The sequence below is a fragment of the Pezoporus flaviventris genome, unplaced genomic scaffold (genome assembly GCF_033815535.1).
Source record: "Pezoporus flaviventris isolate CSIRO_AGI_PZ_B2104156 unplaced genomic scaffold, CSIRO_AGI_Pfla_v1 ptg000025l, whole genome shotgun sequence".
NCBI lineage: Eukaryota > Metazoa > Chordata > Aves > Psittaciformes > Psittacidae > Pezoporus > Pezoporus flaviventris.
In genome coordinates, this window is record NW_026892573.1 from 19,689,954 (window position 1) to 19,715,533 (window position 25,580).

Below are 25,580 nucleotides of genomic sequence, written 5' to 3' on the forward strand. Positions count from 1 at the left end.
ATTGCTGTTCATAAACTCCTGCTTTCTTACCAGAAAGCTAAACCCAAAGGTAGGTTGTTGGCTTTGGTTGCAAAGAAAAAGCATAACTGACAAAACAAGCATGACAAATGGTTAAAAGTGCCAATTTTGGATCTCTTTAAAACCCACCCTTGAAATTACAGGAATAATTCTCCTTGCTCTCTTTATTTTAATTAAAAGAGGGCAGGAGTGAAAGTCACCAGAAAAACTTTACAGCAGAAGTCCTGAAGAGACAGAAGTCAACATCAAAGCTGCCCAGCTTAGAGAGGAATAGTTCCTCCTGCAGGCTTCAACAGCTAGTGCCCTACAGCACAAGCACAGCCAATAACGAGATCCATAGAAAGGCTGCAGTCTCAAAAGCAGTTTCCTCCACTCAAGCACAAAGCAATCAAATTCCACCTGACTTTACCAAGAAGGTTTCAAGACCTAGGGGCAAGACTTCCAGCACAAATGAAAGCACAGACTACACTGCTGTCTTGGTTCATAAAATAAAGAAACTTTGCTTTAATGTCTGGCAGGCAGGCTTTGTAAATGCTGCCATCTGCTATGTACAGGGATAGAAATGAATGCCATGCTCTGCAATTCTTGCAAGAATCCACTTCTGTGGATTCACACACACACACAGCAGTAAGCTATTGACATCCAAGTTAGACTGGGAAGCCAAATCAGAAGGTCAGAATCTACAGTCATCTTCAAGCAAATAGGACTGGAGGTCAGCATTCCCCATTTCCATACATCTCCATAAGTGATCGTCTGGGGGAGCTTGGTAAAGATTCCCTGTGATGAAAAGTGTTAAAAGTCTTTAAAAATATTGTTACCACAATTCACAGCTAAGTTCAACTATTCATAAACCTGTAGAGCCACAAGACCTAATTTCTGCTAACCTTTTTTCCTCTCAAAGTATAACAGATTTCTTCTGAGGAGAGAAAAAACAACAACAAAAAAGAACAAAAAGAAAAAGAAAAAAGAAAAGAGAAAATTCCATACAAAATAAAGCGCCACTCTTACTCTTGGAAAAGCTGTTACAGCATCTCAGTGAACAAGAGCAGCTGTAGCTTTGGACAACACTTCAGTTTGTCAAAAACTTTCAGTCAGTTGTCATTAAGTGTGCTCAGAAAAAACAAACTAACAAACAAACCCCAAAACCAAACCAACCAACAAAAACCAACCAAACCAACCAACCAACCAAAAAAACCCACAATAAAAAAAACCAAGCTTTTTGGCCAGAGAGAGGGACTTGGTTTCCAGACTCCTGTTTTCTTAAGGAAAGAGTTTCCTCATTAAGTTGGATGTCTGCAGATCAGGAAGGCCTCCCAAGTCCACTTGTGGGAAAGGAAGACACGTGAGAAAATGGTTTCTACAAGTGACAGATAATCAGGGTACTGCACGTTTGTGGGCTTCCTGACAGAAAAAGTACAACAGTTACACGATCTAGTTGAGAATCTGGCAGCAGTTTCGGATTTGGGGAGACTCAAATACAAGTTTCTGAAGACTCCCGGCACTTAGGAAATACCACTTTGCCAGAAAGTGCCAGACTTGCAGCCGGACGGCCAGAGCCAGTGGGTACCGGATGGGGAGCAGCCCATTGGCCACAGCACTCACCCACCACCCTGAGGGCCTGAGTCTGCACTCCTACATGCTTTCATTCATGTGAACTTGCAGCTGGTTTTCTGCAGCCTAAAAAGAGTGTTCCAGCTTAAAGCTATACACACTCACATTGCCTCACTGAGGAACCTGCAAGGTACTCTTCCTGTTCTCCTTTTGTAGGTAACTTTTCAGCCTTTTTTTGATTAAGCCATGAAGCTGGGATAAGCCTAAAGACAAACACGTTTGCCTTCATTCACCAGCTTTCATTAATCCCCTAGAAGAACACAGATCCACCACTGAAAACCTCTCATCCCAATGTTTAAGGTTAGCTCTTTGGCATGAAAATACTCGTATTTTAAGGCTTCACATTGAGAATGATTGAGCAAGAATGCAGTTTGGATCTCCCATACACTCAAGTTTTTCAGCTTGCAGGATTTTATCCCATATCACACCACTTAGACAAGTCAACCGCCTTCAACACACCCACATACCCATTCACTGCCAATTGTTTCATCCAGTTTATCTTAAACCAGACAGGAACTTCCCCTCCTAAAACTAGCTGCAGCTTTTCTTGAAAGAGCAGCTGTACTACTATAGTCACATAGAACAGCAAAACCATTGCAAGATCTGTCTCAAAATACAAATTAAGCTTTCCTTAAACATTAACTGTTCTAATCCTTGTGACTATGCTCTTTTAAGTTGTATAGCAAAACATGCACCAATCTGAAAGGTTAACAGTTGCTGAAGGCTGAAAATAGTCAAGAGTAAGCCTTAAAAGTCACCTCTACTGAAGCAGAGGGTTTGCTTTATTGTCTTCAAGAAAGCTGCAGATACAGCTGAGCAAAAAAATTGTATTATCAAATATAAATCACCGTATTTGCAGAGTAAAATATAAAAACAAGGTATTTGACCCCCCCCCCCCCCAATGTTTGTCTTGCAAACTAATGATTCACCTGGCATACTGCAAACATTTTTAGAAGGTTTATATTCTAATTATGGTGAAAGAATAGCCCTGCTGAAGAGACAAACCATCAACCATTAAGATAAGCAGAATATAGGACTTTGTTTATGTGGATCACTAGATTACAGTTCATCCAAACTTTCCTCCTCGCAAAAAAACCGACATACATTTGAAATAGAAAGCAGTAATTACATCAATCATCTTGAGTGTAGAGGAGGAAAAAAATCATTTATTTTTTAGGTTTAGTTGTTAAGAGTTCCAAAGTAGGTTCTTCTAAACTACCTTGATGCTGACTTCAGGTTGCAACCTTTCTTAGTAGCATCCTGGCTTGTAATCTATCCCTTATTCACCTCAAAAGTCCATGTGCATGTATTTGTGAGGGTTAACAATATTTAGCCTTACATCACCAAAAGTGCTTTGCTACTACACATTCCTTTTTTGTTGTTGTTGATGGGACAGTTAATGCTTCTCTAGCCTGAATACCAACCTGCAGTAACTAGAATTAGAAAGGGAAAGAACAGCTATACACATTGCGAATTGTCCCCTGAGGTCCTGGTGGATAGCATGCTGGCCACAGGCCAGCAGTATGCACAGACAGCAGCATGCTAGGCTGCATAAATACAAGCAAAGCCAGTAAGCAGATTGAAGGAAAGGACTATCTTCCTCTGCTCAGCACTTTGGATCGCATTTATACACTGTCTACTTTTGGGCCCAGGAATACCCAAAGGATACCAATAAACTGGACAGTGGTAAGCAGAGGCTACTGAGATGGTGGGGGAGAGGCTGGGGGAGATAGGCTTGTTCAGCCCAGGGCAGAGACAGCTTTGGGGGGACCTAACAGCACCTCCAGTGACTTTGGGAAGGCCATCAAGAAGTCTTAGATGGACTCTTCACAGCAGTGCAGGAAGGTGAAAACCAGCAAACATAAACTTAAATATGAAAGGTTCAGCCTGGATACAAGGTGAAAATGTTTCCCTAAGAGAACAGCCAGGCAGTGGCACAGGCTGCCCAGACAGGCTGTGCAGTCTCTATGCTTTGAGGTTTCAAGCCCCAGCTTGAAAAGTCCCAAGAAGCCTGAACTCAGAGCTGATGCTGCTGTGAGCAGGAGGTTGGGCTTGAGACCCTTTGAGGTCCCTTCCCACCTTTGATTCCCTGCTTCCCCCCGGTCACTCTTATGAGATCTCAGATACCTTGAGTTATACCCAAGTACTCTATGCAACACACAGCGTGCCCAAGTCCTTGCTATTTTACTAGTATAAGAGCTACCAACATCTCACTAAAATCCCATATAATTTGCAGTGTTTGCCATGAAAAAAAGCTTAGCTTGAAGATGGACTAAGATTACTCTCTTAACCTCATCTCTCCCCACCTCTCCCACCTGAAAGCCTCCTCAATTTGACCATACAATTTAAGAACAGGAGTTTCTAAGAGTCCTGCCAGTATCGGTGTAACACACAAAACCCCCAGATACAAATAACTCCCCAACAGCTTTAGGACCCCAATTTGGTCAGGCGTATTCTCAACAAGTACTGTTTATCATAGAATCATAGAATAGTTCAGGTTGGACCTTAAGATCATCAAGTTCCAACCCCCCTGCCATGGGCAGGGACACCTCACACTAAACCATGTCACCCAAGGCTCTGCCCAACCTGGCCTTGAACACTGCCAGGGATGGAACATTTACAGTTTTCTTGGGCAACCCATTCCAGTGCCTCACCACTCTTACAGTAAAGAACTTCCTCCTTATATCTAAACTTACCCTGCTTAAGTTTGAACCTGTCACCCCTTGTCCTACAAGGATTACAGCCCTAAGCAGGCTGTTCCATGGAACAGACACATACCTACTTGCATCTTCCAACTTGTATTCAAGTCCAAAGGTGGCATAAAAGTCACTAAAGGATATATTTAGAACCCAGCATAGTAATTTAAAGGTCTTCAAATCTTATTGCAAGAGCAGTACTTAGACCTCTCCAACTCAGAAAACATTGTGGGAGACACCTCACTCTATTGACAGAAGGCTATCAGGAACAGGTTGCCTCGAAATGGTTTATGTGCACTTAGAAGTGGCTTCACCTAACACCAAAAGCTGCAGCCACTGGCAGGACCTACTTCAAGGAAAGATCATCAGCGGATGCCTGTTTTGTGTGAGCTCGGCTCCTCATCTCACTACAGAAGGGTATTTTCATTTCCATGTGCTTAAGACGAAGCTATATTCAACTTCAAGCATTCTATAGAAGAAAGTCTTGGAACAAAATGTCACACTTGATTGATGCAGCTAATAAGCAAGACTTGACTTCAGTCACACTGTCACAGGTAATAAGATTTTTTCCCTTCCTAATCTCCATCACACATTGACATTTTATGTTTCTGTATTTCACTAGGAGAGTGATGGAAAGACTAGGCATGAAAGCAAACTCTCTGAATTTTAGTTCTGTGTAAAAGAGCCTGTGAGCATGAGCATACACAGCACAATTAAGTAACACAAAGACAAAGCTCCGAATAAAAGCTTAAAATCACAGCAGAGTTGGAGGGTGAGAAAGCATAAATCCCCACACTTCTCCCAAGCCACAGAACAGTGTTCTAGGAGCCCCTAATTCTACAGTCCTAATTTAGCACTTCAGTCCATTACTGCCTCTTTAAAGTGGCAAATACTTCACAGATACAAGACAAACACAGAAGCATCAAGAGGGTCATAGACAGTCACACAGGACTGCATGTGGGTTCAAGAAAACTTACTTGTCAAACCTCACATGGCAGGTTACTTCTAATACCATCCAGTTAAGACTATGCACTGCAATTTCTCAGTAGACTTTTGTTCAGTGACAACCCAAAGGCTGATGAAGATAACATCAGCCCAAAACTCAGCATTTGTAGAAGCATATCCACAGTTCCTTGTTGATCTCTGCCCTTTAAAAGAAAACGGCTATGGTTCTGTGTCTGATTGTTTAAAGCAAACTAAATTCTAGATATGCAATAAAGGAGATGTACATGCATACAGGTATATTTTGACTTCAGAACTGGGCAATAATCTACTTTGACCAATTTCTATTAGCTCTGCTCCATTATAATGTCGAAAGATATTGAGGATAAAATTATATGAAGTCAATTCAGGTCACCAGTGAAGACTTCACTGGGTACATTCTATTTCTAATACTAAATGTGAAATTAAAAAGCAGAGGAAGCTTTCCACACCCCAAAGTATTGTAAGCCTCTAGAAATGTAATTAGATGCTTAACTTCAAAAGGAATTAGAGCATACAAGTGTTGTCTCAGTCTATAATGTTTCCATCCTTAACAAGTTTACTCTGCTTATTGAAGAAAGTGTATTTTATCCAGAAGAGGCCCAAATAGATGATATATCAGCTAAAACCAAAGACTTGTGCTTGCAAAGAGCCTTCAACCCATAGCAACTTCTCCCCCCACCCCTGCATGCATTATGAAGAGGCATAATTTTTAGCCACTTCTCAAGAGCCACTTCTCACTTGACCACTGAATAGTTCACCCAGGAGAACAGCAGCATCATCTGGGTGGTTCATGTGTGCCTACATGGTTTTCAATGCAATGTTTCTGGCCTACTTGCTCTGTTTTCAGACACACCATACAATAGCTTGCACTGCAAGAAAATCTGTTCTAAATAAAACATCACACTTTGTAGCAACATTCCTTCAAGCTTAGAATAAATCCTACAAAACTGGATGCGTAAAATCCAAAGAGGCTGCCTGATTAGCTCCCAGAATAATTACTGCAGAAGCTTCCTGGAGAAAAAACAAAGTGACTATTTCTAAAAGTGAATGACTCATGCTCTTTTCCATTCTCTTCGTAGTTTCCACCTCATTGCCTAGGTGAGAGGAGTTTAGAAGGTAAAAGGCAAAGATGAAGTAGTCGCCACCAAAATTAACCTAAGTCTAGATTTGCTTTAGAGCCCTACCAATTCCTAACACGTAGTAATTTGTGAGGAAGAAACATCATTCTATGAGTGGGTCACATGCAGATCTGCAGTGTCAATAAAATGACATCAGAGATGCTTGCTCTGTCCTTTGCTTTACCTTTCTAACAGCCGTTATGTTTGCTTGGACCATGCAGTTAATTCAGCCATCAAACCAATACAACCACACACCAGGCATCAGCCAGAAAGCATGTAGAAATAAGGACTTTCATATTTATTTTGTTAACTGTCAAACAAAAAGACAAGGACAGTAGACATGTCAGGAGAAAGGCCAGACAAAGCTTGCAGGCTAGAGAAGCATAAAGCAATTTATTTACCCAGAAACTTGGTGAAGATCAGACAAAATTCATACTCATCTAACAGAAAACTGCTGTGGTGCCCAGTTTCCCCCTCACTGCATCCAGATTACTTTGGCATGCAAGCATCAACTTTATCTCCAAGACAGACATGCAAGAGTAGGGTACATGAGAGTTTCTTCATGTCCTACTGTAATTTTACAGACACACTGTTCCCTAAGCCAGGAGTCAATAATAATGATCTCTGATGATGCTGGATGATGTTAGATGAAGCATCACATCTGTGAAACTGTGAGCATCCTATAACAAGTGTTATGCACCAGCTCTCTGCTACCTGCAGTCCTGCAACCTACAGAGGGACCACAATAAATGAAACTTTTTATTTAATCTGCAGACAAGAGGACTAAAAATCCCATGGCAGGTTTTTCGCAAGCTTTGTGGCCTAGTATTTAATCTTCAATTTGCTGCTCAGTGAGATGTTCTGCAACCCAAGAGGCAGCAAATCAGGACAGCTCCAAGTACATGACCTTGATGGAAGTTCTGGTTATGCGCTTGCTGCCCAGAACAACATGCTCAGAGTAGATTGCTCGAATTTTACCAATGTCTGGGGTGAGAAGAAGTGGAAGAAACAGTCTGTTTTCCTGTGGAAAACAAAAAGTTTTCTTAAGTTTCTGCAGGAAATACTGGAAACTCCATGTTTTGGTTACACCTTCTTCAGTGTAAAATTTTGAATGGTAACACAGTCAAAAATAAAAATCACTTTAGGGGTATCTTCCCAAATCTGTTGCTCAGACAGGCCTATGTACCAGCAGCTTTCAGTCTTCAACTTGGAAGAGTCACAAGTATCTTACCAAATTTTAGTTTCCATTAACATGGGTTATGAACAACTGTAAAACTGCATCAAGACTCACTTCACCGTTCTTAGATTAAATTAGCTTAAGCTAACTACAGGCAACACTGTGTACAGAGCACTGCTCCATAAATAGTGGAGAAAGCAAGCTAGGATGGAGTTTAAGCCAGGGACATTCATAGCAAGGAGCAACACAAACACCCCTCTAACATGACAGAGCAAAAGGAAAACATGATGAAAAGCTGAAAAACAAAGATTAAAAGAATGGTTTGAAGGTCAATAAAGTTACACCAGGTGGCGAGCAAGACTTATGAAACACGCTTTCAGACATTGCCCAGGAACCATCCTTATGTGGTTATTGCACAAACTGGCTTTTTTTGACCAAATAGGAAAAAAGCCAGTGGCAAGAGAAACGTGAAGTGCCATGGTGCTCTCCTCCCCTCTGCCACTTCTTGCTCAATCCTACTGGGCATTTGCTTTCTTTTCATTACCTAGTCTCAGACAGAAAAGGATGCTGGCAAAGAATTGATAGCAGAAAAGTGGAGAGAGAGGAGAAGACAATGTGGGAAGAGAAGAGAAAGAGACATGAAGACCATGGGAAGCTGTTCCTATAACACCATTTCCAAGAGGGAAGAAGAGCAAAGCAGAGCAAGAATAATAAACTAGGACAGAATGACTGACAGCATTGTTGTAACACACTTATTCTTAACACAATGCAACAGTGAAAGTCTCCTTCCTTCAGCATCTCTTTCTACTTAGAATAGTGGGGCATTCATTTTTTAATGAGATAAAGGGTAGGACTATAAGTGTAAGAGTTAGAAAAACTTTTAAAAGAAACTAAATAAGACAAGTTGGCAGAATGCTTGCAGCAGATACAACCATAATTCATTAGCATGACCTGATCTCATCCTTGAGATAGTGCCGTATCATACAGGTTACCATGTGCACACTGAGATTTTCTCCAGATTCAGTGGGTTTGTTTTTTTCAGTAGGGTTTTTCTCTTGCTGTTTGTGGTTGGTTTTTATACTGAATGGTGACCATAACCATATCTTTCAAGCTTTAGATCTAGTCCCGAATTGTTTGGTTTGCTTATGATGTTAACTAGACGTTCAAGATGCACAGAAGCAAGAGGACTCCCTTGCTCATGCTGCATCACTCAACTTCCCCTCTGGAAGAATATGCCCCCAAGTTTCAAATAATCCCTACAACATGATAAATAAGGATGATGTGGGGGTAGCAAGAAAAGCCACTCTAGCTAAAACAGCCTATGGTATAAAAAAAAACACCAAAACACTTTTCCTTTTCACAGTGAAACCTCAATCTTGTTTGCACATAGGTGCCTAAAGACAGCAAAGATGCTGTATGAAAACAAGCCCTGAGCCAAAACATTTGTACTGTAGGTGGTCAGGACAAACAATGTTCAAAGAACATGATTATCTTAGATTCTTGGAGATGTTGTCCCCCACCAAATAGCTGGAGCAGACTGCATGGCCTTTTCTTAATCTGTGCCCAGGGTATGCCCCTTCTTCAGTATCTTCTGGGAGCATCATCACTCCTCTCCATCACTCCTCTCCCTTCCTCAAATGGTTCAGCCAGAACTCCTCTTTTCCTCCTTCAATCCATCTGTTCTCCACAGGCTGCCTTAACACTGACAGTGTGAAGGCCTAGCAAGCCCAAATTTAACAAACCCCACATTGATCTTACTGTTTCAGAGGCACAACCTGTTTGATGGCACGCATCCAAGCCAATGTTGATATGGATGTGGCTTTGTGAAAGCAGAGTGGGAGAGAGAATAAGAGATTTGCTCTTATAACTGCCTACCAGAGCGATGGAAGAAGACTACAGTTTCAATGACCACAGGACTGCTTTGTACCAAGGTGCCCAATTCTTACCATCTGCATGCCCACTGATTGTGCAAGTATTATCACTGCAGTAACAAATGGTTGCCACACCATGGGAAAAGTCTCAATACCCAAAGCATTTTGGAGGACAATGAAAGGTAGGGATGTTTGGTTTTAAATATATAAGGGGGGGGGGGGGGAGGGAGGGGAAATACCACATAGATAGTGGAAAAGAAAGTCTGTTTGTTTTTAAACAAAATACGCAATATAGATGCTGCAGTAACTGCAGCATTAGCAATATCAGGTTGCAGTTAATGTGCCCCCAGAACAGTTCCTCCCATTTATTCTCAGGTGCTCCAAGACAAAGTGAGGTAAAGAACAAAAAGGCAGGGACAACTGTGACATTTGCTTCAAAAACACACTCTGCCTCAGCTAAAACTTAGTGTAGACATCTGTACTAAGACTAAAAATGCTGTGAAGTAATTCTAGGTACAGTAGCACCAGAGAGGGAGCTCACAAGTATACACGGTTTCCTATTGACAGTCATGAAGACTACTGTATCCTGTACCTCCTAAATCTGCTCTAACAAGTTGTAATTTCACCTGCTCAGTCTGCTGATTGTTTTCAAATCCAGTCGTTGCACCTCCTGTATTTCTCCTATTCTCCAGGCTCCCTTGTCCATCTGTGACTGTAGCTGGCTGAACCAAAATGGAGTGCTCAGCCTGAGGATCTGCAAACAGATTAGGACATGTTAAAAACGCCATGCCCAACCACTTGGTTCCACTCAGGTACTAATCCTCCTATAAGTGCTAGAAAATATCTTCTTGAAGGATCTCTCAGCTGTAACAGATAGATTGAGAAATCTGGGGCTGTTCAGCCTGAAGAAGAGAAGGCTGTGTGGAGACCTCATAGCTGCCTTCCAGTATTGAAAGAGGGCCTACAAGGATGCTGGAGAGGGACTCATCATTAGGGACTGTAGTGATAGGACAAGGGGTAATGGGTTAAAACTTAAACAGGGGAAATTTAGGTTGGATATAAGGAAGAAGCTCTTTACTGTAAGGGTGGTGAGGCACTGGAATGGGTTGCTCAAGGAAGTTGTAAATGCTCCATCGTTGGCAGTGTCAAGGCCAGGCAGGACAGTCTTGGGTGACATGGTTTAGTGTGAGGTATTCCTCCCCATGGCAGGGGGGTTGGGACTAGATGATCTTAAGGTCCTTTCCAACCCTAACTATTCTATGATTTTTCAGGGGAGTGGGATGTAGCACTCCAGAATGAACTGCCAGAAGTGTTTGAAGATAACAAACTTGATGTGGGACTTTTCATTGGTTTCATGCTTAAGTGGATGAGAACTGCTCACTCGATTACAGCTGAGAGGTACTTTTAAGAAATCGGTCTCTTTCATGCAAGACTCAGTAATTGACTGGGAGTGCTCCCACAGCAGGACTCCTAGCTTAGTTTCATTGGGAGAGTTCAGGTGTCTTGCAGCGATGCTGCTCTGAGACCTGAACCAGCACAAGGCACTGGAGAAGGTCTCCAGAACATGTGGCTGATACTCAGACTGGACACTAGCCAAATTGCAAGTGTAAACATACCCATAATTTGTTTCAAGGCAGTCAGACAAGTCAGCTCACCACTAATATGCTTGCTCTGCTCTGAAAAGGAGTGCTCAGCAGTGCCATGTACCACTGAAAAGAGACTTGAGAAGCTGCTCTGCAGCCTCTGCTGTTAGATTACTCTCTCCACCACCTGGTATGAACAAGCACAAGCAGCGTTTCCACCCCAGACTCAGGCTTGGCAAGTCCTGTGGTGCAGCACGGCTCAGCAGGCAAGCTCAGTTACTGGCTGAGCTTAGATCACGTTATGTTGATGCTGAGGATGCTAAGCCTGAACCTCTGCCCTGCACTACCACAATCATTCTCCATGTCCCTCTATATCAGTCTCATTTTTTCATTTTATTTTGTCTTACTTTATCCTTGCTTCTTGACTGGAATCTCACCACCCGGCTTCCTTCCTAATATTACAGCAAACCCTACCCTGGGGTTTACTCTTTTTGCTTCCTTCCCAAAGCTTTCATTCAAGGAGGCTAACATTTGGACTACATCACCAAGCAAAAGAGTTCAGAAGAATGTCAAATAAAACAAGCTTTTCAACCAAGAAGACTGAGCAGATGCTCATAAAAAAAAAATTAAAAAATAGAGTCTCATGAGCCAGAGGGCATTTAATCCAACAAGATTTGATCTCCAGGCAGCCCAGGCTTGTTCTTATTGCAATTTTCTGCTAACACTTCAAATGACCCCTTGGGAAAAAGAAAGCTTGCCTGGCTCTGAATAGCACTTGCGCCCTGTCTGTATAGCTAACCAGAATTTTTGTTAACATTGGTTACAGCTGATCACAGCTTAGCTGTAAGTACAAGCTCTCCAGACAGCTTTAAAATACAGGAACACTTAAATACTAGCAGCAGTCTTGACAAACTAGCATTTATACACCAGCGTTTTCTCTGCTTCCATCACTGCAAGCAGCAGCAAAACTCTGTTGGTGCAGGGGAGATGACAGATGACAAAATAACCCCCTAATACAACATAGCCCTGAAGTTTCCCTGCTTAAGTATAGCTTAGCTCAAGGGGCTGCAATTCCTCGGCAAGAATGACAGATCTGTTTGATCAGAGGAAATTCTTGGATCCACAAGCATCAGAGCAGCTAATGTGATGCTGTCCCATGGCTAATAAAGCCCTGTCTCAAGAGCTGAGCAGGCAAGATTTGTAGACACCTTGTTTACATGCTTATCCCCAGTAGGTTTTTACACTAACAGAACATGTTCAGTGAAGCAGCAGGAACAGTGAACAGACACATTCTGTTAGATAATTTTCTATTGCTTAGTCCTTTCCTGGAAGTATTTTCTGCCGAGTTTCTTTGATTGATACATTCAGCATCTGATGCTGTCACATGATTTCACTCCTGAAAATCATAGGCTTCCTGCCTCTGAGCATCTACTCAGCTTGGTGATAAGTCAATTGCTACAGCAGTGTGGCTTTGCTTTGTTTCAGTGGAAATACTGCATAAAATGATATGAGTATTAAACAAGTCAAAAGATATTTCTAGATGTAACTCCACCTGTTTGGTTTGGAAATGCAGCAATCCATATCTTCTAAGATAGTCAGAGAAAAGCAGGCTCTCCTATCAGCAAGTCTGCTCTGACCTGCACTTTGCTAAATAAACATCAGTATGCAACACCTACCAAATTACTTCACATGACAGGTCTTTTGTTATTCTCATCTTAGGGAGACGAGATGTTCTTTCTTATACAAGCACATTCAACTGCTTCAACTATTCACATATCTACCAGTACAAAATAAGGTTCTTTTAAAATGCACAATGAAATGTTTGAAACAGAAGGCAACCAATACGTTTGCTGTAGTGCATGCGAATGATGCAGGATTTATGAGATGCCATTTCTTCTATTTACTTCATTTTAGGATTCATTAGGATGGGGGGAGTGGAGGGTGTCGACACGCACAACAGAGAAGAGTAAAAGCCTGAATTTACTAAAGCATGCAAGCTAAAAATTAATATTTTCAGTTTCTAAAATGGCTCCTTTGTTTCAAACGCCTTTGTCACAAAAAAAAAACCCAGCTTGTTGTGATTTGACTGTTGACTGAATTGGGACAAAGGTGTTGTCATCCCCATCGCCAATCCGTCCAGTCTCCTCCCCTCCCCTCTCCCCTCTCCCCCCCGCCTCCAACAATTTAGTTACTCTCTTTTTAGCCATCTTCATAGAAATGGTAAGAAAAGCAGAAACGGTGAGGACAAAGAGAAATATAGAGACCACAGACATCAATCCCAGAGTTAACTCAGGAGCAAGTGCAACTTCAACACACAATGACCGTGCAGGGGGATGAAGGGGAGGCAGAGAAGAGGAGACTGCCATGGAAAAAAAAACCAACCAAACCCAAACTCAAAACATCGCTATCATGCCCACACGCCGGTGTAACCGAGGTGCTCAGCCCTCAGGACAGCTCCCAGAGGCGGCGGGGAGAGACCAGCAGAGCCGGCGGCCCCCGGGGTAGAGCGGGCTGCCGGCGCAGGGCGTAGAGCCCGCTGCGGAGCCGCAGAGCCCAGCGCCCGCTCGCCGGCCCTGCCCGGTTACAGAGGATGGGGCGTTAAGCCCACAAACCAGCAAACTCCCTAACGGCACAAACCACCCAGCGCCCCCCAGTCTCCTCATGCCGCAAGGTCCAACCAGGCACAGCCCCGCGTTCAGAGGGGCAAAACTTCGCTCTCACCGCCGGGAGGAGGGGTGGAGGGGCTGCGCCGCGGTGCCCGCAGCCGCCTTCCGTCGCTCGGCGACCTGCGGGGCCGCGGGCAGGGCCCAACGCTGCTGCCGCCGCCGCGCACTCACCGCTCCCCGCCGTTACATCCTCGCGGTGCGGTGCGGTACGGCACAGCGCAGCCCCGCCGCCGTCCCGGGCCACCCCTTCTAGCCGGGCGGGTGCGGCGCTGCCGCCGCGATCTGGGTCACCCAGCGCCCGGCGAAGGTGAGGAGGAGGAGAGGAGGAGGAAGGCGGTGGCGGTGGCGGTGCCGCCTACCGGCGAGCGCGGGGGGAGGCTGCAGCGGGGCCCAAACCCGCCCCGCGGAGAGGGGAGGGGAAGGGGACGCGGCCGGCTCCCGCGGGCGCGTTGGCTCCTTGTCTCCGTGAGGGTCCCCTGCGCAGGATGCACCTTTCTGACCTTCCCCTGCCCCAAATGAAGCCGGACTTCCGAGGCCTTCCCTCAGGTCCTCCCCACGCCTGCAGGGGAAAGGCGATACCTGTGCGCTGGAGGGCAGTCCAGCCACAGTTCAGGTCCTGCGGGAGAGCAGGGAACGTCTCTTAGGGGTTAAGGTCCCGGCTAGCCAGGGTGATGTCCAGGCAGGGAGTCAGCATCCTGCCTTCTTGTCCCATCCCACCCTCCTGTCAAGGAGATCTGCATCCTTTCTTTCCCAGCAGTATACACTAAAGGCTTTTGATCTTCAAAGTTTAAAATCTGCTAATCAGGATCACAGGCAATGCCAATTTATCTATATGGTGCTGCTCTCCAAGATAATAACCAATGTTGTCTGAAGCATCCACAGAATAATTTAAAGTTGTTCGGTGCTGTAACTTCCACCAGTAGGCAAACAGTCTGTGTTGCTGTTCATCAGTACCATCTGTCCAGAGGTGCCTTTGAAGCTGTAAGCAGGCTGTCAGGCCACACTGGCAGCCCTGCATTGCCCAATAGTCTTGGGTTTTCAGATGTCCTTTGAAAATGCTAATTAACCTCGATTTCAAAGTGTTTTCTCTGCCTAACCTAAAAATAGTTTTCTGCGTGCTTGTTAAAGACACATGGTTTCATTTCTTCTGAACTCCTTTTTCAGTTATTCTGATCCTATAATCAGCGGTCACACTCAAGAAGTACGGTGAAAACACCAGGGTCACAAAGTTAAACATTTAATGACTAGACTGTTCATGTCTTACTCAAGGGAAAGCAGACTGGTACTTAATCCTCCTCCCAGCTAGAGCTATGTAGTCCTTCTTCCACTTCCTGACAGCAGCATGCCTGATGCACCTAGCTGGCAGATGCTGTCACCTGCGGAGCTGGTTGAATAGCAGGTATGGGTGGACAAGTCTCAGCAGCCTCCAGCATGGCCACACCATCTATCAGCAAACAAGGTCCAATGCTCAAAGAAACCCACCAAATGATGGGTATTGGACCACTGCTTTGCTACCTCATCTCTTATTTGTGTCATGCTTTGTACATTGAAGTAAGCTTTCAAGCTTAATTCCATGTACTGATGCAACTAGAAAAGCAGTCCTTCCTCCTGTCTCCAGCATTAGAGCAGTGTTTCCTATTACTATATCCCAATGATATCCACTCCCAAGACATAGATTCTTGCTTTCAGTTCCTGTTCCTGTCAGGAACTGCTCTAGCACAAGGAGCAGTCACCACGGGTTGCTACACTTCTGAACAGCCTAAATCCAGCATTTGGGAACTTCTCAGGTGTTTCAGGAGCATAATTCAGTTATGCTTCCCAAAATAAATTTGGGAACAGAGTTTTGTGAGACAATGCATTCTTAATGATGCAAGATGCAACCTCAGCATGAAAAGCCAGATCCATGTCATGGAGGTAGCCTTACCTTCCCAGATGTCATACTCCTCATAGAATCGTGGAATGGTTTGAGTTGGGACTGTAAAGTTCATTTAGTTCCAACCTCCCTGCTATGGGCAGGAATACCTCTTACTGTACCAGGTTGCTCAAACCTCCATCCAACCTGGCCTTGAACACTTACAGGAATGAGGCCATCCACAGCTTCTCTGGTAAACCTGTTCCACAGCCTCACTACCCTCACAGTAAAGATTTTTCCCTAATAAATAATTTCTCTTGCCCACAGACATGGAGGAATTTAAACTGTAAATTAGAAAGGCTCACTGACTCTACGTATGGCAAATTTAGGGGATCAGATCAAGGAGTCTGGAGTTTCCAAATGACCTCCTGCCCATTCTCCAGAATCATGCAGTTGTACATAGCTATCCTGGAGTCATGCAGTGCCATTTCAGACTTGACTGGATTTTTACAGTATCCTTATTATCAAATTGCAGTTTGATGTACGCATTCACTCAATGTCTGTGATGGCAGTTACCCAGATTACTATGCCTCTTATGCTCAGCATCATAGTTCTCATGGAAAGTTGAGGCAAACCAGCATTTGAAAGCTAACAGAGGCATGGATGAAAAAGCCCCCAGCTCTTTTGATTATAAGCAGTTACAGAACACTTTACTATGCTGTACTTTCCTTCTAACAGCATAATTATTTTTAATTTATAGTCAGCAGAAGAAACTGTGCATGACAGCAGATATATAGCCTGTACTTAGAAGTGGCAGTAAAAAACGCATTAGAAGAAATAGATACAGGACCCCACTAGTTGAGCAATGTCACACTTTTCCAGCAATAGCTCATACATCCTGCTATGCCTAATAAAAACCAGCAAGGTCACCTGCATGATTAATCTAGCACTGCAGAGAAGGTGACAGAAGCAGCAAAAAATCCCAGATAGCAGCCAACATACCTAGCTCAGATATTGGTTAAAACCCAACAGTTCAAGTCCCTTGTTATTTTGGATAGAAGCTCTTGTTGCACAATTTACTGATAGAGGCAAGATTGATAAAAAGTACATGTGCATTCTTTCCCTTGGGAAGAACCTGATGTGTTTTGACACCATTCAGCACATCTCTGAGAAGACATGCCATCCAAGCATTATTAAATACACCATAAGGGCTTACACTTTAGTTAAAGGTTTTATAGTATGTTATTTCTTTGTTTTAACAAATAGCATTTTTCTTGTTACAATGGCAGAAGCACTTCAGATATACTTGTATTTTTTTTTACTTAAAACAGACAAGAGAAAGAATATATTTCACTTAACAATCCTAGTACTGCCAAAATAGTCTTAAAATTTGCAATAAGCATAAAGAACTTCCTTACTTTTGTTCTGCAAAATCTCTTGTACATCCAGATTACCAACCTGTTTAGGTTTTACTCAAGATGAGATCAACTATGCTCAACATAGAAGAAAACCTTCTGCTTTCAACTTCCCTCACTCTCCTTGGGCATCAGGGCACCCTTTTGTCACCTGGGTGACAAAAGTAGGGTGTGATAAACCACTCCCTTGCCTTTAGTCTGCTAGCAATTTTCCTGATACCCATGGATGAGCTAAAAATTTTTATGTTTTATTTCTTAATGTTTGATCTTCCAGCTCTGTTAGCCCGAGTGTGATTTAGGAGACCATAATACATTAGGCAACTGGTGACAGTGCTGTGCATTTTAAAGAAAATTGCTGTAATGGCATCATACTGCTAAGTATAACGATACTTGTGATATCAAAGGAACAATAGTGGATTAAGTACTGCTAGACCAGCTGCTGTGTTTCTTTATTACTTTGATTGAACTGATCGAATGTTTTTGCTTATGGGGAAAAGCTTTGCATTAAAAAGGTTATGCCTTTCTCTTAGTTATCTATTGGAGCAAATGAAGTCTGATTTCGGTTTAAATAGCTATTTGCCCTAACTCCATAGGAGAAGGCATCTCGCCTCTTGTCATTCGGAAACCCATATGTTTATATGAAACTGTATAGGATCTTGGTGTTAGACCTCTGTAAGACACTGGTCATGTGGTGAAATGTATGTGGTGAAATGGAGACTTTCCAAAGCCAGTAGCAAGCAGATGACCAAAACAACGCTGCAATTAGTGAGTGTGATGGTAACTACAGCTTTTGTTCACAGAAGGATAAAGCTCAGATTACCTTAGGTGTAGAATGTCATCAAGCAAACCTCCAGCTATGTTTTCTGGAATGTGTTATATCAACCAGGTGAATGGGATGCTCACGTAAAGTTGCAGATGGGAAGACAACATTTATCTGAGCAAAGCTTGCGACTGTTCTGCACGTATGGAGTACCTTCTATATGAGAACAAGCTGAGAGAGTTGGCACCCTGGAGAAGGCTCAGGGGAGATCCTATAATAGTTTTCCAATACCTAAAGATGGTCTACAAGGAATCAGGAGATGGACGTTTTACAAGGGCATGTGGTGACAGGACAAGAGGGGATGTCTTTAAAATGAAAGAAGGAAAATATAGATGAGATATAAGGAAGAAGTTCTTCCCTGTGAGGCCTTGGCACAGGTGCCCAGAGGAACTGTGGCTGCCCTATACCTGGCAGTGTTCCAGGCCAGGTTGCATGCGGCTTTGAGAAACCTACTCTAGTGGAAGGTGTCCCTGCCCATGGCAGGGGATTTGAAACTACATGATTTTAAGGTCCCTTACAACCCAAACAATTCTGTGATTCTATTCATTTGTGGTGTAAGTTAGTTGCTGGAAAAAAACCCAACCCTTCATTGCCAGGGGAGGAATCTGGAGTCTTGAAGGCTGCCAGTGGGAGCAGGAATCATGAGAGGTATACTAACTATAGCAAGCTTTCTAGTGAAAGGTGTCTAAAGTAAATAAATTTCCAGCTGCTGGACTTGTCCAGCAGGTCCAGCAGAACCCAATACAGTTCTTACTCCTACATCAGCATGGCCAGAAACTTACATATATCTGCCTGGAGCTTTATAGTTTAATAAATAATTAAAAGAGTTAGAAGATTTGGAAACAGGCTGTCTGGGGGATCCATCAGAATCTAGACATGGGGTACTAAACATCTGATTTGCTTATATGTAAGAACTATCACACTTTTGAAGCCTTTCGTCTGAGGATACTCAAGTGCTAGCATGAATTAGCATCTCTGTTTGATATAGCACAACGTATGTAGGAGCCATATGTTTTTATCCTATATAATCATATCTATCCATAGTGAGAATGATCCTGAATGATGTGATTCAGTCATGGATTCCTCTCTTTAGTCTCCACACATGTTCAAGTGAGTCCTGTGCAATTGAGAGGTGAATGGGGACTTTCCTGCAGATATCCCCTCATAAAATGCATTTCTACAGTTGAGCTTCAGAATGCTGTAGAAGTGTGTCATTAAGAACCATCTTGCTGTGATAAAGAGAAGGATAGGGTGACAAAATATATTTCCAATCTCTAACTCTGTAATTTTGTTTGTTTAAGCAAACTTGTCCCCCAAAATTGATACTATTTGCCTGCTGTGTCTGAGTATCTGAAGTACCACAATGATTTCACAATCATTGTGATCTTTGAAATGGTTTCATAATCATTGTGATGCTTCAAATCTGTGTCCACACTCTACTTCAAAATATCAAACCACTGGTAATTCTTTGTTCCTAGATCAGGACAAGTATTAAATACAGAATTGTCCTAAGATAGGTATTACATGCTCTCCTGCACTGATATTATAGCAACTAAAGCAGTCTACACACAGGCTTTATGGTAATTTCTGAAACCTTTCTCCTAGTTATTTTGTTAATTTACAGTGCCACATTTTGTTTCACTTATATTCCTTTGACTGAAGATGCTGTAAAGTTTAGCAAGGGAGACAATAACAAAAGTATTTAGATGATGAGAACATGAGAGATGAAGTGTGTCAGGCTTACTCATATAGCCTTTAGAGAGTTGACAGCTAAGTGAAGCAGCCAGTATGCTCATTTAGCTTACCCATCTCTTGAAGCAAATAATTTTGCCAGAAAGGACTTTGTCTATGTATGAATTAAGAGTATTTAATGTTATAATGGTTTTCTTTAAATCCTTCTGTTTGATATTTCTATATAGAAGGAGTAAAATAAAGTGATGTAGACATGAATTTCAAGTACTATATCCTAACACCGCCTGCTTTTTTATCTTAATAAAAATGAAGAATATGAATATGCTGATTAACATCAGACTGTGTCCTAATCTTCTTCACTAAGATGTGTACCAACCATATTATGCCCATGTGAAAAGAGAAGATTTGCATTTGTAATAGAGTTTTGTTTTTTTTTTCCAAACCAGTTTTGAACAAGGGGGTGGGGGGGAAAGCAATGTTGTTAAGTTTTTAATCCATTTTTATTTTCATTTATCCTCTGCCATTAATCAGATCCATACTCTGAATGCATATGCTACGTTTCATTGAAAGATTACAAACTGTTACACAAACAATGATGCATAAAGATTCACAACCCTTGTGAGATGGATAAATATTTACGTAAATGTCATACAGATTGGCAAACTGAGTGATGGAGAAGTGCTTACAAAAAAAATCCACTAAGTTTTGATGCTTTACATTTTTTGCCTATTCAGTTGAAAAATATGCAACTCCTATTTTTCAGATGTGTTGAGTGTGCATGCAGAGCCAGGGAAGTCAATGAAAACTGGGTCTCAAGAGAGCAAGTGGGGTGACCCAGGTAAATGATCGTAGTTTTGTGTAGAAAATTTTAACTTACGGTTTCACAGCTCTTCTTCCAAAGAAGGTGAATCTATTGCATGGGCAACAGGTAATGAGGTCTCCTGAGATAATGCCTGAAAGGGAGGGAAAGGGTAAGGTCCCAGTCTAAGGAGTACTTTATAATATTCTCTTCAGTCTTACTGGAGGAATTGAGGATCTCATGATGGAAATGTAACATTTAGTTTTCTGTAAACAATACCATGCTCTTAAAAATTAACTTTGCAGATTGTGTCTGAACTGCAAGCACTTTATCCTTAAAAATGTATTGATTGATAGAGCAGACAAATTCACTGCCTGATATTCCATGATTGTCCTTATGACACACTTATACCTGAAGTTATAACTGTGAGAAATGATGGTTTCCGAGGATATGCAGGAAAGCAGACTGCCTGCCTAGTGTTGAGACCAGGGAGAATCCTTGGGTAGGGTTGCATTGCTTTCTGAATGCCTACCAAATCCTAACTGTCTGTGACAGAACTAAAGTTTTGCCAGGTTAGTGGAAGATTTTGACTGTAAGGCCAGAAAAGCGTAATATAGTTCAATCAGTAACTAAAAGAAAAATAAAATTCCTATCTTGGTGTGGAAAACAGGCATAAAGAGCAAGAAGAGAATGTAAAGTATGCGCAGGCTTTGAAGAGAATATGATAATTTTCAGCTTTTGTGCAGGGAAAACAGAAATATTTTCTTTGAATTTTTCTAACAAGATTGCCTTCAAGGCTAAACTAAACCTTGTGTTGATGGGTTCACTCTTTGGGAGGGAAATCAATATTTTGTACAGTTCAGTACTTGGTATTACTTTTCTGACACCCTGAGAAGTGTACTTGACTGGCACAAGAAGATTTCCCTAGACTTTGCCTGACTTGCAGAGAAAGAGTCATCTGGGTAGTGAAAGCAGAAGTTCCTGTTCAGGACAGAATTACCATGTGCTCTTCAAAGCGTGCATAGCTTTGGAAAGATTTAAAGGCCCAAGTCTTCAACATTGCTTATGGCCGGAGAAAATTTATAAAATTAAAACTGAGGGCAAAATAATTTTCTGCAATGTATGATTTGCTTAGTATTGGCGCATGTGGGACTTTGAAGGCTGGGGACCATTCACTGAGATATATGTGAGCAGAAAAAGCTGACAGGAGCTGCTTGGGGAGCTTTTAGTTGATCTTCATGGATATTACACTTTCCAGTAATTGTGCCCTGGGAATTTACACCTCTTAGATTCTTCCTTCATCAAATGAGGAAATTCTCTGTTGACATCTATGTGCATGTGTTGCAGGAACCTCACAAGTGTTGGTGGTACTAAAAGGTCTAAGTAATGAAAGGTCTTCAGACTTGCATCATAATTACAGTAATTTCTGTCTTGTGCCTGAGAGTTTACAGGAATATTCTGAGGAATCTCCAGGAAGGGATCAAAGATTTTGTGTTTATTGAAGCCTACAGAATTGTGCTCCTAGTTCTAGGCCAATATGGTGACCCAGCACTGCACACCCTTGCAGTGTGTCTGACGACAGACATTAAAGCTGTTCCTCCCTGCCTTTGATAACACAGGTTTGTGTTTTCATTAATAAAATCTCATGTCATAGCAGGAGTGCTCAATTTAACTAAGCTCTGCCTGATACTAAACATTCACTGACTGGATAACAAGACCTGTAGCTGTTCCAAACCCAGAACTGAAATCTGCCCTTTTTCCTTTCAGAAAGTTGTGTCATCATGCTAAAGAAACTTGTTTCACAAAAGAGTCTTACCTTGTAATGATGGACAGGAACCTGGCAATAATTCTGCATTTGTGCCACAGAAACAGTGTTGCCAGATCTTAGAATTTTATCATGATATCTATGCTATTTCATGTATTCCTTAAAGTTCCAGTACCCTGAGTCTAGAGATTTCAGGAAAACTTCTGCTTTTATTAAAGGAAAGGGGGGGGGGGGGAATGTATTCTGAAGTCTTATGTTCATGAAAAGAAAGAAGCACGGCAGTATGAACAGAGCCTAAAGTTTAGAAATCAGAAAACATACTGATACTACTTGATGCTTTACGACTCTTGAGAATAAGATTTTTGTTTGTTAGTATTTGAAAATCCCATTGATTTTACCAGGGTCTAGATTTCTCACATCTTTTTTTTTTTTTTCTCTTAAGCAATGGCTAAAAAAATCTTAAAGTTGCTTTTTGGCTGTTTTTCTTTTTTTTTTAGAAAGAAATATGAAATCTAACATTGAACAGCACAAATGCAGAATCAAAGTCACATGTAGCACAGAGCCAGTTCTGCTATCCTTTTGAAGAATATAAGCCTTTGGCATTGCAGAGGTTTGTTCGGGAGAATTTTACTATCACAAGCAACAGCAGCAGCACATTTTGAATTTAGGTCAACAGATATTTGAAAAGGTCCTTAACTATTACATGAATGCTATCCTAAAGCAGTCCATCTTGTGTCTCATCAGCTAAGAGGTTTCTTCTTATTTCTGTAACAAATTGCTATCCTGAAACATACCCTATTTGTCATGATTCTTAAACTGCAGTTTCTTAAATCAAGAGATTTGATACAGAAAATCCTACTATCTTCTTGTGATTTTCTTTTAACTGGGTTTGAAAGTGATGGAAATCCAGTGTGATTACAGTAGGCTAAAGCATGGCTTGGCTTGCTTTGGTATAAATAGGAGTAAGATTGTTTTTCCATGTATGGACCAGTAACCTCTAGTTTGTTGAAGAAAACTTATGAAGTTGATTCCCAGGGACTGATAAATACCTTGACTCTCCCTGGGAATAAAATAGCTATCAGGATAGTGGGTATTGTAATTTGCTCCTGGGAAAAGTCAGCAATCAGCAATATTTTATTTCTCACCCTTGAGTAAAGGGGAGGATGAGACTCTGCTTTAGATGACATTTTCTGGTTATCTATTTGAAAAAAACTCCCGAAACAATAGAAACAGAGCAAAAATTTTCTGATATAAACATTTTTTCCTGAAGAAAACTATAAAACCTTAATTTCATAGAATCATAGAATTGTTAGGGTTGGAAAGGACCTTAAGATCATCTAGTTCCAACCCCCCTGCCATGGGCAGGGACACCTCACACTAAACCATCTAGCGAAAGGCTTCATCCAGTCTGGTCTTGAACACTGCCAGGGACAGAGCATTCACAACCTCCCTGGGCAACCTATTCCAGGGCCTCACCACCCTAACAAGAAAGAACTTCTTCCTTATATCCAATCTAAACTTCCCCTGTTCAAGTTTTAACCTGTTACCCCTTGTCCTGTCACTACAGTCCTAATGAAGAGTCCCTCACCAGCATCCCTATAGGCCCCCTTCAGATACTGGAAGGCTGCTATGAGGTCTCCATGCAGCCTGCTCTTCTCCAGGCTGAACAGCCCCAACTTCCTCAGCTTGTCTTCATACAGGAGGTGCTCCAGTCCCCTGATCATCCTTGTGGCCCTCCTCTGGACTTGTTCCAACAGTTCCATGTCCTTTTTATGTTGAGGACACCAGAACTGCACACAATACTCCAGGTGAGGTCTCACAAGAGCAGAGTAGAGGGGCAGGATCACCTCCTTCGACCTGCTGGTCACGCTGCTTTTGATGCAGCCCAGGATATGGTTGGCTTTCTGAGCTGCGAGTGCACATTGAAGCTGGCTCATGTTCATTTTCTCATCAACCAACACCCCCAAGTCCTTCTCCGCAGGGCTGCTCTGAATCTCTTCTCTGCCCAACCTGTAGCTGTGCCTGGGATTGCTCCCACCCAGGTGTAGGACCTTGCACGTGGCATGGTTATACTTCATGAGGTTGGCATCAGCCCACCTCACAGGCGTGTCAAGTTCCCTCTGGATGGCATTCCTTCCCCCCAGCGTATCAACCGAACCACACAGCTTGGTGTCATCGGCAAACTTGCTGAGGGCGCACTCAATCCCACTGCCCATGTCAGCAACCAAGATGTTAAACAAGACCGGTCCCAACACTGATCCCTGAGGGACACCACTCGTTACTGGTCTCCAGCTGGACATTGAGCCACTGACCACAACTCTTTGTGTGCGGCCATCCAGCCAGTTCTTTATCCACTGAGTGGTCCATCCATCAAATTGATGTCTCTCCAATTTAGAGACAAGGATGTCATGTGGGACAGTGTCAAACGCTTTACACAAGTCCAGGTAGATGACATCAACTGCTCTACCCCTGTCCACCAGTTCTGTAGCCCCATCATAGAAGGCCACCAAATTGGTCAGGCAGGATTTCCCGTTAGCGAAGCCATGCTGGCTGTCACCAAGCACCTTGTTGTTTTTCATGTGCCTTAGCATGCCTTCCAGGAGGATCTGCTCTGACATTTTGCCAGGCACAGAGGTGAGACTGACTGGTCTGTAATTCCCCGGGTCATCCATTTTCCCCTTCTTGAAAATGGGGGTTATATTTCCCTTTTTCCAGTTGTCAGGAACTTCACCTGACTGCCATGATTTCTCAAATATAACGGGTAGTGGCTTAGCAACTTCATTTGCCAGCTCCTTCAGGACCCACAGATGGCTTTCATCGGGACCCATGGACTTGTGCACGTTCAGATTTTTAAGATGGTTTCGAACCAGATCCTCTCCTACAGTGGGTGCAAGGTCTTCATTCTCACAGTCCCTGCGTCTGCCTTCCAAGACTTGGGAATTTTAAAAACAAAATATTATCATTATAAAAATTGCATTTTTTTTTTTTCAGAAATATTGAGATTTCTGCCAAAGCACATTTAAGGAGAGATTATATTAGTATAAAATGTATATGAATCTCCACTTCTGTGAACTATTTAGCATGTTAGTCAGTGACAATTTTCTTAACCATAGGGTGATGTATTTTTACTTGTGGTCAATAAGCACTGTGGTGTCTCTGGAAGGAGTCTGTACCCATGCTATCTAGTATGAGAAGGGACTGCACAGTGCTTCAGGGCTTAAGTTATAAAGAGAATAACAGTTCTGGTTTGACCAAATAAGCTTGTGTTTAAAACCAATAACCAGCCTTTAACTGTTTTCTTTTTAATTGGTGGAATTTTCCTATATGAGAATGTTGTTTATAGAAGTAAAATCTTGCTTCATTTACAGAGGAAATGTTATTGCAATATGTATCACACATTCTTGACCATTGCTAATCCTACAGAGATATTTCAAGAAAAAAAATCCACATCTGTTCTCCCCCCTCCAAAAGCAGTTTTCAAAAAAACCCCCACAGAATAAACCCAAAAGTTGA

At 42.4% G+C, this 25,580-nt stretch overlaps 2 protein-coding genes across 5 annotated transcripts in view; one reads left to right on the top strand and one right to left on the bottom strand.

The window, feature by feature from the left end:
• ELMOD1 (ELMO domain containing 1) overlaps positions 1-14,041 on the bottom strand; it is a 40,789-nt gene extending 26,748 nt beyond the window's left edge. For 2 of the 4 annotated variants that reach the window (XM_061457797.1, XM_061457794.1), the window contains exon 1: positions 13,896-14,041. The gene's annotated coding sequence lies outside the window, so the exon portion shown is untranslated. The other 2 variants (XM_061457796.1, XM_061457795.1) reach the window with 2 other exon arrangements.
• Positions 13,928-25,580, top strand: part of ALKBH8 (alkB homolog 8, tRNA methyltransferase) — a 62,734-nt gene continuing 51,081 nt past the window's right edge. The window contains exon 1 of the mRNA XM_061457788.1: positions 13,928-14,031. The gene's annotated coding sequence lies outside the window, so the exon portion shown is untranslated. The remainder of the gene's footprint in view (positions 14,032-25,580) is intronic.